The sequence below is a fragment of the Mytilus galloprovincialis genome, chromosome 1 (genome assembly GCF_965363235.1).
Source record: "Mytilus galloprovincialis chromosome 1, xbMytGall1.hap1.1, whole genome shotgun sequence".
Lineage (NCBI taxonomy): Eukaryota > Metazoa > Mollusca > Bivalvia > Mytilida > Mytilidae > Mytilus > Mytilus galloprovincialis.
The window spans coordinates 95,388,091-95,401,988 of record NC_134838.1 but is presented as its reverse complement, the minus strand read 5'-3'; the positions used below and the strand labels follow the sequence as shown (position 1 = coordinate 95,401,988).

Below are 13,898 nucleotides of genomic sequence, written 5' to 3'. Positions count from 1 at the left end.
CTGCTAATTTTTAATTGACTTCTTTTACTACCTGAGTATATCCTTTTGTAGTTATAATCTGTCATACGGTTTACCGATTATTTTTTTGGCTTTTTGTGCATTTAAGCATAACACTGTTCAGACAGTAGCATGTTGATAGTATCCAGTAGGATTGAGCTATCTATGCTATTACCTCTTTGGAGTTTTTACATGTGCGTTCCTAATAACAAAATATGTGAGAGAGGCCAAAGATACAAAAGAAATATTCAAAAACATCAATCAAAAACAAGCTGACAATGCCATGACATAAAACGAAAAAACAACGAAAAGACAAACAACAGTACACAAAACACATCTTAGAAAACTAGACTGATATGTTGTAATGTGGTTTTCGTTGTCGGTGTGGTTCATAATTTCTTTTCGTATCTCTTTTTTTTTTTTAAATATATTAGACCGTTAGTTTTCCTGTTGGAATTTGTTTACACTAGTCATTTCGGGTCCATTTATAACTTATTTTTAGGTGTAAGCCAAGGCTCGGTGTTGAAGGCAGTAAAATTGTCCAAACGATATTTCAAATTCAACACTTGGAACTCTTGGATAAAAAATATTCATTGTAAGCAGCAATTTTCTATCGAGAAAATCATGATAAAAATGAATAGAAATCATTACTTCTGTTGTAAAGTATTGTTCTTAACCAACCCTCATTGTTAATTTTTAGATTTAAGTTAAGATTTGAGGCACATTTTACTGTATCTCCTGTAAGTTATTGAATATAATTTCTGTGTCTACTCTGGCGTTAGCATGAATAGATATGTTCTCCATCATCAGGTTCTTGTATGGATTTACTTTATCTTTTCGGCGAACTTTCACACCGAATGCTGCTATGCTTTTCCTTACTACAGTATTGGGAATACTACATTTTAAAATGAAAATACACTTTATACATTTTTATGCGTCCAAAACAATTTATAGATTACTCTCCATCTGCAATGCTTACATCCGAGTATTCATATTCCAATAATTAAAAAGTAAATGTACACACGAGGAGCTATATTACCAACAGAGATATTCATCTATCTTTTTTTTTGTGATTTGTCCTTTTCCTAGATTGTGACATTTGGACTGAACGTTGATTTGCATGGCAGGTGATCCATGCACAGCAGGATACTCTTACCTAGTTGGACGCATCGGTCTCCTTATATTTTTTAGTCTATCCGATTCCCTTAGGTTTTGTACTTTGCACTACTTTGTATCTTCTTTATACATTCATAAGTTATCAAAACGGTAAACTACTGCTGCATCTAATTTCTGATTTCGAACGGTCGGAATTATTTCGGGTTCGGTAGGATATGCTTAAGTGTCCTCTTAAAATACAAATTCCGTTTTCCATCCGTTTCATTCGTTTGAGCTTTTGATTTTGCTATTTTATGAATTAATTTCCGTTTTGAATTTCCCTCGGAGTTTGGTAAGTTTGTTATTTTACTTTTTTCATGATCGCTTAGAGTAAACAAAAACATATTCTCTTAAAACTGTTGTTTCGAATAATATGTTGGGAGGTTTAGTGTGACTACGTGATATTCAAAGTCTTCCGTAATGTTGTACGTTTGATTTTTCTACATTGGCTAGAGGTATAGGGGGATGGTTGGGATATAAAAAAAAAAAACATGTTTAACCCCGCCGCAATTTTGCGCCGGTCCCAAGTCAGGAGCCTCTGGCCTTTGTTAATCTTGCATGATTTTAAATTTTAGTTTCTTGTGTATAATTCGGAGTTTAGTTTGACGTCCATTATCACTGAACTAGTATACCTATTTGATTAGGGGCCAGCTGAAGGACTCCTCCGGGTGCGGGAGTTTCTTGCTACATTGAAGATCCATTGGTGGCCTTCGGCTGTTGTCTGGTCTATGGTCGGGTTGTTGTTTCTTTGACACACTCCCCATTTCCATTCTCAATTTTATTCCGTATGATTTCTGATACAGAGCGATTCCTTTGCCTTGAAGTTCTCGATTATCATTTCAGTTGTGTTTACTAAATGCCCTTTAATTGAGTGTGTCGGTGCAGGCAAGATTTGACATTACCGCTTTTGACGATTTTCTATTGTTTGCTAATTCTTTCATGAAACATTTGTATTGCTTGATTTGTACTAGTAACTTCGAATCTATTCTTGAAATGGGTGTTTTGATTTTTTGACAGATTTACATTTTTATGTTATTCTCAAACTTATTCTACACCTTCAACTTATATTTAACAACCTTCTGAACTTCTCAGTCGATTTCTATTTATTTAAAATTTCTATAATCTTATCATCTTTTTATCAGTTCCATCATGGATTGTAGTTTAAAAAACGATTAATATTTATAGTTGATGTGCTTCCTTCGGTTTTGGTTTGTAACCCGGATTTGTTTTCTCCTAATTGATTTATGACTTTTTAACACCTGTATACTACTGTTGGCTTTATTAACCATTTGTCAAGTTCCCCTCTTTTTATGCTTTTGAATGGCAGGTTTATATTACTGAGGATTGTTGAGTTCCCTATGCCAATGCTTTATAATGAAAGGTTATATCACTTTGGGGGATTTTGACGTTATTGAGGCGAAACCTGCGTCTTGTATATTCTATTATAAAACTGATATATTTGACGAGTTTCTATAATTCTTTTATCCGACCGTGCAAGGGCTGTATAGCCCGTCAAGGTCGTTAAAAACTTCCATTTGTTGTTTCTATAACACTGAAAATTCTGTTGTTAAGTAAATAAACTCATCATAGATACCAGGACTAAATTTTGTATATACGCCAGATGCGCGCGCGTTTCGTCTACAAAAGACTCATCAAAAAAGTAAAAACGTCAAATTAAGTACAAAGTTTAAGAGCATTGAGGAACAAATTTCCTAAAAGTTTGCCAAATACAGCTAAGGTAATCTATGCCTGAGGTAGAAAAGCCTTAATATTTCAAAAATTCCAAATTTTGTAAACAGTTAACCATATCAATGATAATTCATGTGAGCACAAAAAAGTGCTGACTATTGGGCTGGTGATACCCTCTGGGAAATAAATCTCCACCAGCAGTGGCTTAAGATTCCATGTCCTGATGTTTGAACATGACAAGATTGGGGATTTCATCGGTATTTTCCCTTCTGCTGAGGCTTTGTCATAAGTAGTTTGCTCCCTGGATATGTTTACGTTATTACTTATTGTAACACGTTGTACGACAGGTTTGCGTATGATAATGTGCCGTGTGACTTTCTTATACAATACATAGTTACAGCAGGGTGTCCCATTTTAATGATTGTGTTGACGATTTGCACATCCTGAGGAATTATCACTACAAATCTGACATCTTGGTATTTTTGAAATCTGAAGAAAATATCTGAGACGTATTTTCTTTTTGATAATATCTGTGAATGAATAGAGTTATGAGGCTAATATACGACATATACACAAATGAATCATATTTAATTATCTCCTGTCGCATAAAACTATTGGCCCCTAGGTACGCCTACATAGATATACATAACAAACACTGATTTTTGTAAATGTTACATTTGAATTCTTTTACAATATAGTTCATTTGTAAGATATTCAAATACGTCATGACATATGTCTAATAATTTCATGACGTAAAGAAATGATTGGTACCTACTATTGCTCGGAGACTCTAGAACTTGTAGAGGTTATATTTCTGTAATAAAACGAAAAAAATCAAACGATATCAAACGGTTAATTTAAATGAAAAAAAAATGTATAAAATATTTGATTAAACAGAAAAACTTCAAAACAAAAACTGCTGTAAATAAACTGCAAGAGACACCAGCTAGAGGGAAATGATAACACGAATGATAATAAAATCAGTATGAAACAAAAAAAAAAGCAATTTACCGGTGTTCAAATATCGTAAATCGATATCAAGACACATTAAGGTAACAAACCAATCCGGAGGGAAACCATTGAGGACAAGGATAAGTATCTCCCGCAATGTATGCATCCCCCACCATGCGAATTCACATGTAGTCAAAATGTCTCAAGTGGGAATGATGTCACTCGGTAAAATTATAAATCAGACGACTGTATTGGTACCAGAATACCTAGAATCGTTATACATGTTGCTAGTAAGCTGAGACACCACATAGGTCTTCCAATTTATAATGGTTACCGTAAAAGTTATGTAGTGTCGTTCGTCTCTGTTCACTATGATATGAAATTGGTAGTTTTAAAATAACAAATCTCTCAAAATTACTGAGATGGAAAGAATATTGTTTTAAAAGGTTTTCTAAACTTCATATAAATGAGAATTTTTATTTAAAAACGTCATCAACTCCGTTCGAAGGAAAGAACATTAATATATTGTGCACCAGCAACATACCTTTTCATATTTTCAAATTCAAAAAAAGTTTATTTTAATTCATAATGTATGTGAGAGAGTTCATATGTATAGCATAATGATCCGTGTTGAAGACCGTTCTTTAACCTACATAAACGGTTTACCTTTACACATTTTGACTTGGATGGAGAGTTGTCTCGTTACCACATCTTGTTATATTTATTATTCTTTTTGTCTTTGAACAGAGATTTTACATAATAAATACTGATAAACAAATGCACTCTAAAAGAAAAATCAAAGTGATGGATATAACTGATGGAAAGACTATGTGTCAGTCAGTGTTTTATATTTTCTGAGCTAACATGTTCAGGAGATTTAAACCACCAAAAAAAAGGTTAAATGTACATGTACAATCTTATGGTTACGGCGATTTTAACCTTTTGACAGCGATTACAAATTATGGTATCTTTTACTAAAAAACACAAACATTTGGCATAATTTCACATTTTCAAGCAGTATAATTCCATAAACTGAAAACATTTGAACATACTATGTAATGCACTATGAGATTTATCGACTTCCTATTTACCACATAAAAGATATTTTCTTTAATATTGTTAACAAGAATACAAATCATTAAACAAAATCACTAGTGGAACATTGGAAGAATTGTGTGACAAATTTCAATCATTGTTTAGTATTCCTACTGAGTTATGGTGATATGTGAAAAAAAAAAATAATATAGCAGCATAGCATATAATTGCTTTATTTAAAATTATTAAGAAAGATTATCAATTTGTTTCAGTAAATGTGTTGTTTAAACTTGTTTATTTACTTTTGACCTTAAATATTTATCACTAATAACATTATTAACTATGTATATGCATTTGGGTATCGCATCTCACATTTATTCGTTCATAGTGTGTTAATCTACGTTTTTTTATTGAGTTAAGCCTTCCAATTGATATTTTATCGTGTGTTTTTCTATGTTGTGATGTTATACTATTGTCTCAGTAAAGGGAAGAAGGTTTGGTACCATTAAAATGTTTAATCCCCGCTGCAAATGTTTGCACCTGTCCTAAGTCAGGAATCTGATGTACAGTAGTTGTCGTAATTTATACATGTTTCTCGTTTCTCGTTTAGACCGTCGGTTTTCCCGTTTGAATGGTTTTACACTGTAATTTTGGGGCCCTTTATATCTTGTTGTTCGGTGTGAGCCAAGGCTCCGTGTTGAAGACCGTACCTTGACCTATAATTGTTTACTTTTATAAATTGTTATTTGGATGGAGAGTTGTCTCATTGGCACTCATACCACATCTTCCTATACCTATAAACATCAGTGGGTCACCTACTTTGCACAAGAACAGATTTCTTTTAAGATGTAAATTAATATTTTTATCAAATCAAATTTACAGCTACAGGTCTTACAACCTGAAAAATTACAACTCCGTGGAAAATTCAAAATCGAAAGTCCTTATCAAGTGGTAAAATCAAACGCCCAAACACATTAAAATAATGGATAACAACTATCACATTCACAATAATTAAACAAAGTATGCTTCTTAGTTAGTGTATAGCATTGTTGTTAGTCAGTATCGTCTTGGGATTAAAAGAGAGACTTAGCTAGCCATAACACCAGCTTCAAACCTCCATTTTTTTCTAAAAATATGTCCTGTACACAGTCAGGAATATGGCAGTTGTTATCAAATTGTTCGTTTCTATGCAAGTTGCACTGGGGTTTGATTTTGTTGCACTTCGTTGTTTCTGTTATTCCATTGTATTCCTCTTATAGTTAATGGGTTTCCTTCAGTTTTATTTTGTTATCCTTATTTACTTTCTCTAAATTGATTCTATGAATTTTGAACAGCGTTATACTACTGTTGCCTTTATTGAAACTCAGATTTACCTTTATTTTCGTTTTTTAGAATTTCTTCAAATGTGACATCTACGAATAAGACTTATCACCGATTTTGAACTTACATCAGCAACCCGACAGATGCAATCTGAGATGACCCCTGCATTTTGGTAAGGTATAAAGAAAAATCATTCAAATACTGAAAAATCAAAACGTAAAGTCCCTAATCAAATGGCAAAATCTAAAGTTCAAACACATCAGACGAATTGATAACAACTGTCGTATTCCTGACTTGGTACAGGCATTCGTTATGTAGAAAATGGTGGATTAAACATGGAGAGATATATACTCCATATACAGAAGCTGCTGGAATGTTGCTACACAGAAATGAAAAATTCACAATTGGGAAGCTGAAGTTTGTTCTCAACGGACACTCATTTTGCTCACTATTTAATAGTAAAAACAATCTGTCTTAAGAAAGCTGTGTTTTTTTTTATTAAGTGTATTAATAAAAAAAAAGTCTGTCCCTCCATGTAAATGTAATCGCACAAGCATCTTACTGGTATTTTTCATTTCTATTGAGTCCAACCTTTAATTATAAATGTTACTTAACATGTATGCCATCATAATTTTGTACTTTTAAAATATTTTACTGTATTTTTTACCTCAACTATTGTATCTGTATTTATATTGTATGTTTCTCTGTAAACTTGTTTTTAGTTTTTAGAGAATAAAGTATCTATCTATCCATCTATTATTGTCAATTTCTTGATGTAAGTGAAGATATGAGTCGTACTTGGTTGTATATGCTGTATCCTATATTTCAAGTTCGATGAGATAGATTCATTTACTATAAAGCACAAACATTGTGCATAGTTTCACTTTTTCAAGCACTAGAAATCTCCAGAAACTGAAACTTTTTGAACATTCATTGCAATATTGTTAAGAAGAAAACCTGTCACTGGTAGAAAATTTGGAAAAATTGTGTGCAAAATTTCAATCATTGTTTAGTTTTCCTACTGGGTTATGTTGATAGTTGAAAAAATAATAATATAGCAGCATAGCATATAATTGCATTACTTAAAATTATTTAGAAAAAATAGCAATTGTTTCAGTTAATGTGTTTAACATCAGTGGGTCACCTAATTTACACAAGGACAAATTTCTTTTTAAGTTGCAATTCCATATGTTTATCAAATCAAATTCACAGCTACAAGGTTAACAATTTCTTTATATCACTGTAGTTAAATAAAGTTAATAATAGTATACCGGTGTTAAAAAAGTCATAAATCCTGAGAAAAAAACAAATGCATGCTACAAATTAAAGCCGAGGAAAACACATCAACTATAAGAGGAAAACATAGGAAGATTAGGAACACCGAAGTGCAACAAAAAACAAACGCCAACACATATAGAAACAAACTATTTGATAACAACTACGATATTCCCGAATTGGTACAGGACACTTTTAGACCAAAAATAGTGGGTGTAACCTGGTTTAATGGCATGCCAAAACTCCTGCTTTATGACAATGTTAAAAATGATGATGGTGTCTATAAAACTTACAGAGCGTCATTTTCAATCTTTCCTCTCCATAGCTCTGTTGGAGCAGTTTCTGTGAAAGGAGCACACTCATGTGTATGAAATCCGTAAAGTGAACATGCTCTACCATAACGTATCAACTTATCAATTGGCCTTCGTAAAATGTAGAGTTTACTATTGCAAATTGAGTTTACCTAGCGACGCGAGCTTTATGATTTTGCCATTTTATTAGGGACTTTCCGTTTTGAATTTTTGTGATTTTACTTTTCACTGATAATTATAAAACTAAATTATGAATAACTTACAGATGATTATGGCTCTGATTTTACAATAAAATTCAGATTTGAATTTTTGAAAGATTATTTTTTATCAAGTCTCATAATTTATAGAATATTTCAATTGAGTGTTCAAAAGTAAGAGGTTCGAAAGATACCCAATCTTTTCTCATAACTTGAATACGTTCTGACAATACCATGGCAAAAAACGAGCAAAAGAAAAAAATACAAAACATAGCGTAGAAACTAAAGACCGAGCAACACGACTTCCACCAGAAACCGAGGGAGGGGGTATGAGGTGATCCGGAATGGTAAAAAGAGCCGGCTCCACATGTGGCATTTGTTGTGTTGCTCATGTAAATAAAAACTTGGTGATAGATCTCATTCGGTAGGTCTCATCCAAGAAAAATTGGAATACATCTGTGAAACAGATACTCAATAGCGGTCAATTGACTTGTGGATAGTGGTGTCGGTAAAAAGGAAGGGTGGTTCCAACTTCACCACTTAACTCTTGGTTTGATAGCTACCTTGTAGGCAGCAACCCTTTATCAATGAAATCCTGAAGCTCTGGTAAATCATTTCAACTAGCAAATATTATATAATTCGGGATCTTCACAGAAAACATGGACCTGGCGCAGAGCGATATAGGCGCTGACAGGTAGTTCAACTTTGTACTTGTTTGACTTTTATAACTATTTTGATCTTAGCATCACTGATGAGTCTTATGTAGATGAAAGGCGCGTCTGGCGTATTAAATTATAATCCTGGTGCCTTTGGTAACTATGAATGAACCCATATCCACTGTGAATTCCGAATAACAATTATATTATAATGGAGTGTCTTGATTCAAATGAGACAGAATTAACGTAACAAGTACGTATATGCATCTATCATTTCTACATATCATACAACAACTGTGAGATAACCTATAAGGTCAAGAGTAAAGGTTTGAAGTTGTGTAATGAATCATTTGCTTACTTATTTTTTAATTAAGATTGACAACTGAGAGGTGGAAATTCTAATAAAACTTCAAATATTAAAATTTGAAAAGCTACCTCTCTGGAACCAAAATTTTCCATTTGAGGCTTAAAGCGAACAACTTCTGTTCTAAGTATGAAGGGTCTGTAATATTATATAAAAAAATGTAAAACTTTGCACTTTCAATAGTTATAATTTTTTAATCATTTATTTCTTACCAGTATTCTTAACTTGTCACTAATTCTTAGACAATGTAATTTTCCCACTGGGTAAAGCTTTTTGATATCTGCCATAGAACAGTATCATTCACAATATGTTTCTTTATTATAATAGGCAAACAAATGATTGGTGTCTATAATTCTTTTAAAAATTGTCATAGTCAACTACATATAGTAACGAAAAATTTCAGTCCAATAATAATAACTATCAAATTAAACTGGCAAAATAGTATGGTCCTCGAGGTATGGTCAACTGCAACACTGGCCAACAACCAATTTTTCGAAAGTAGGAAAGGATACAGACACATGGTCTCAGGAGAGTTGTGTTCCCAACATATCATTATTGCTACAACAGACAAACAAGAATATACATGCTGAAATATATCCCCTGATTAATTATCAGAAATGAATAGTTAAATGACAAAAAAAGAACATTCTGTTTGTAGCAATGAAAATAAGGTTCAAGTGAAGTGAAATCCGTCAGACTGATATCTAAACTTCATAGAACATCTATTCATCAAATGTATGTGGCTTATACCTTATAGCAGATAAAGGCAACAAAAGTCATAAATCGAATGAGAGAAAACAACTCCGGCTTACAAACTAAAACCGAGCGAAACACATCAACTATGAGAGGAAAACAAAGGAACAGCAGGAACACAGAACTTGAAGTGCAACAAAAACAAACGCGATCAGGAAATAATGAGCTAAACATGATAAATGAGAGACGGTCAATTTTAAAATATCATAACAAAATAATATTCCCTGTTACATGTTTCACCTTTAACATTTTATCTTTATAAACATAAGAATTTAATAACTAAATGAAGATTCTTCAGAGAGATAAATAATTATCCGTGTAGGACATGGCACCAGCAGATAAATTTGAAACTTAGATCTTTATCATCTCCTAATATTAATGTAATACTGGTTGCTTTGGGGACATTTGGTAGGTTGAAACATAGGTATACTAATTTTATCCTCTAAGAATTGTTATTGATTTTGAAAACAATTTTCATGATTATATGACACCGAGTATTAAAAGTTGAAGGGGGTATTTCAATTCAATTTTTTATTTAATATTTTTTCAGAAAAGGGAACTGAAAATGTATTTGTTCAAAATAAACATTTTTGTTTAAATTGGGTTTCATTCTTCATTGCAAAAATACACATCCTGTATTCAAATGACTAATATTGTTCAAAGAAGTTTGATTGAGACTTAGCTAAAAAAAAATAACTGGTTTGCTCAATTTATAGTTTTGAAACTTTTACCTACTGTTTTAAACCAATCATTGATAAGTGTATCTTCAATCATTGATTCATAACAGAGGATTATTGCAGAAATATAAGTAAAATATAGACTTTAGTGATGTGGTTCATAAGTGTTTCTCGTTTTTCATACATGAATAGATTAAATCGTCGGTTTGCCTATTGAAATGGTTTTACACTAGTCAATCTGGGCCCTTTACAGCTTGCTGTTCGGTGTAAGCCAAGATTCCGTGTTGAAGACCATACTTTGACCTATAATGGTTTACTTTTATACATTGTGATTTGGATGGAGATTTGTCTCATTGGCACTCAAACTACATCTTCTTATATCTATTTACTTCAAGTTTAGATCAAAAGTGCTAGTGAAAGGCAATGAATAAATCTTTTATTTCTATATATCAAACTTCTAATATATGCATTTGTGTATCCAATCATGAGGTTAAGTATTAGTGTATTGAGATGTATAATGAAGACTGCTTTATTTTGGAAGACTAAGGTTGACTAGTAATTTGGTCAATATGATCGACATTTCAGGAGGTGGGACATTTTAATTAATGCCACCACTTTGATTTTGATTGTTTGGTGATCATGGCAGTTGTCAATCATGCAGGCAATATATCATTACTCTTACCTAATTAAAATGACCAAGCAAGTCTGTAAATTCACATAACTTAAGACTGAATGAACTTCTCCAAAGATATAACCCAATATTTTCACAATTTAGATGTGCATATATGTACATAAGCGTGAAAACTAGAAGGAACTATATTTCTGTGTTTATACATTCTGTAGATTTAGTAGATAACCTGTGCAACTGAATGTTTGGAAGGCTGGTGCCATAGGAAAGATTTAAAACAATAGTTCCAATCTTCCTAAAACAGGGAATATCACCTTTCAACAGAAACATTAAAGTGTAAAGAATTTGTATAAGATAAATGATATAGATGATAAATAAACCCTGAACAGGTCTCGCTTATTCCAAATAAAATTGTGCAGTGAGTGTTTTTCAATAATATCTTGAAAAACAAGTATATATATGCTGTATAACGTAAACAAAACATTATTACGGATCCATGAAAATGATTTTGAGGGTCCAATGAACCCCTTCCAGACAGACAATCATTCCTAACACACAAAACATAATTTCATTATCTGAGAAACAGAGCTAACCATGAAAACATGGACTTATAAACCATGAAAATTAGGTCACGGTAAAATTAGCCATTCAAAAGACATATATACATTCAAATCTTTCCATACACCAATTGATTGTAGCAACTGAGTGAAAAACCAAACCAAGAAAACATGAACCCTGGAAGATCATCACATACTCCTTACAACAATTATTGAGGTCATCATTAAAGTTTACCTAACAATAATAGTGTCTGAAAGAAAGACCTAAACATGTTGACCAATGAATCATCAAAATAAGGTCATTCAAGTTTATATGAACACTGCCCAACTGATATGTTTTCCTTACACCAGACTTATTGCTAACAGTGTTTTTATAAATTTCCTGTTTACAAAACTTTGAATTTTACGAAAAACTAAGGATTTTCTTATCCCAGGCATAGATTACCTTAGCCGTATTTGGCACCACTTTTTGGAATTTTGGATCCTCAATGCTCTTCAACTTTGTTCTTGTTTGGCTTTAGAAATATTTTGATATGAGTGTCACTTATGAGTCTGATGTAGACGAAACGCGCGTCTGGCGTACTAAATTATAATCCTGGTACCTTTGATAACTATTCTAGGAACAGATCATACCAATAATTTAATGTAGACAAGTGAAAGATGAAAATATGTTCAAAATCAAATGAACCATTGCAATCCATTCACAAAATATAGATAACTATTGCTTATACTATCAGAGCAATAGACTTACATAGACAAGCACTTCGATTACTGATCCATGGAATGAGGTCAAAGTAAAGTAGCTATGCAATAATTTGATATACCAAATAAGTTTATTCAATTCACATTATAAAAAAAATATACTGTAGAAATTAGTCTTTTAAGGAATCACTGAACCATGAAAGGCAATGGATATATGCCAGAAGGTAACTTCAGATTATAAGCTTTACAATATCATGGTCTTCTCCCATCTGAAATAAAAGCTTTTGACAAATATTTCATACCATGGCCCTGGATATGCAACCAAACTTCACAATCAACATTCAAATGAGACATTAAAACCACAAAAAGGAAGTCAAGGTATAAAAAAACCTGCTAGATTGACATGTACCCTTACAACAATTCTATTATCTAAATACAGTAGGTGTACTAGTTCCTGTTAACTATCTTGATTAACTTTATGTTTGCAATCTTTTTCAATGTATCACAGAACATAAGTCTGTGTAGCATCTCATGTGGAGCAGGATTTGCTAACCCAACATGGGCACATAAGATAATCCCAGGTTTTTGGTGGAGTTCTTGTCTATCAGTCTTTCGTTTTTTTACGTTGTGTTTTGAGTACTAATGTTTGTCTTTTTGTCTTTTTCTGTTTAGACCATGCTATTGTTGGTTTATTTTTAACTTATGAAAATTGTATGTAAAACATGTAAAAAATTTGTCAAACTCATTAAAACATAAGATTTATTAAATGTACAATTATAGGAAAATATAAACCCAAAGTTTTTTGTTAAAAATTCTAAATAGATTGTATTAGTTGTAAAGTTTATAAAAATTCTCAACAGTATCTATTGAATTTTCAGGAGATCTTCCATTCTGAAAAAGAAAAACAAATCTTATTAAATTCATTATGAACTGATCCTTATGATCAGTAAGTTCAGTGTTTTGAGCTTGCTTCTAGCAACTGTACAGTTTCCTTAATACAGAACTATTTTGTATTATTTTCTATGTGCCTTTTGTTTTTCAACTAATCAGAATAAAAGGGGGAGAACTCATTGTTAGTTATATAATTAACACTTCTAAGGGTGGTTCTAGAATTAAATGCACTTTTTAAGACCTCAATCACCTATAAAATATCATTTATAATTTATTAAAAAATATTACAAAATTATTTGGAAAACGCAACCGTCAACAATTTATTGATTCAAATACCTCCAATCCCTCCCACCACAAACAATTGTGGAACAGCCCTAATATTAATAGTACTTTTCATTGAAAGTTCAAAAACAGCTAACACCCACAAAAAGTCACTCAAACTCATTAATGGTATTTGAAGGGAATAATTAGAAAGTAGAAAACAAATTCATTTGCAAAATCATAAACAGACAGATTGAAATTTGTGTAACAAATAATTAAATCCTTCAAGAACCTGTCAAGCTATCACAAATAGCATTTTGATTGGATTTAATAAATATTCTTATTCAAATAACATTCAATTACACTACAATTAAAATGTTTACAACTGTGGAAAGAAGGAAATTTAATTTTAAGAACTATTTTTCTCCCAGCATTAAATGCTGTTTGGCTTTGCAATTATTTTTAAAATCTTTGACTTT

The 13,898-nt window shown here is 32.0% G+C and overlaps 1 protein-coding gene across 2 annotated transcripts in view; it reads right to left on the bottom strand.

Annotated features, from left to right (window-relative positions):
• Window positions 1-13,012: 13,012 nt before the first annotated feature.
• LOC143045702 (protein MCM10 homolog) overlaps window positions 13,013-13,898 on the bottom strand; it is a 50,342-nt gene continuing 49,456 nt past the window's right edge. For both annotated transcript variants that reach the window (XM_076218412.1, XM_076218421.1), the window contains exon 24: window positions 13,013-13,158. The gene's annotated coding sequence lies outside the window, so the exon portion shown is untranslated. The remainder of the gene's footprint in view (window positions 13,159-13,898) is intronic.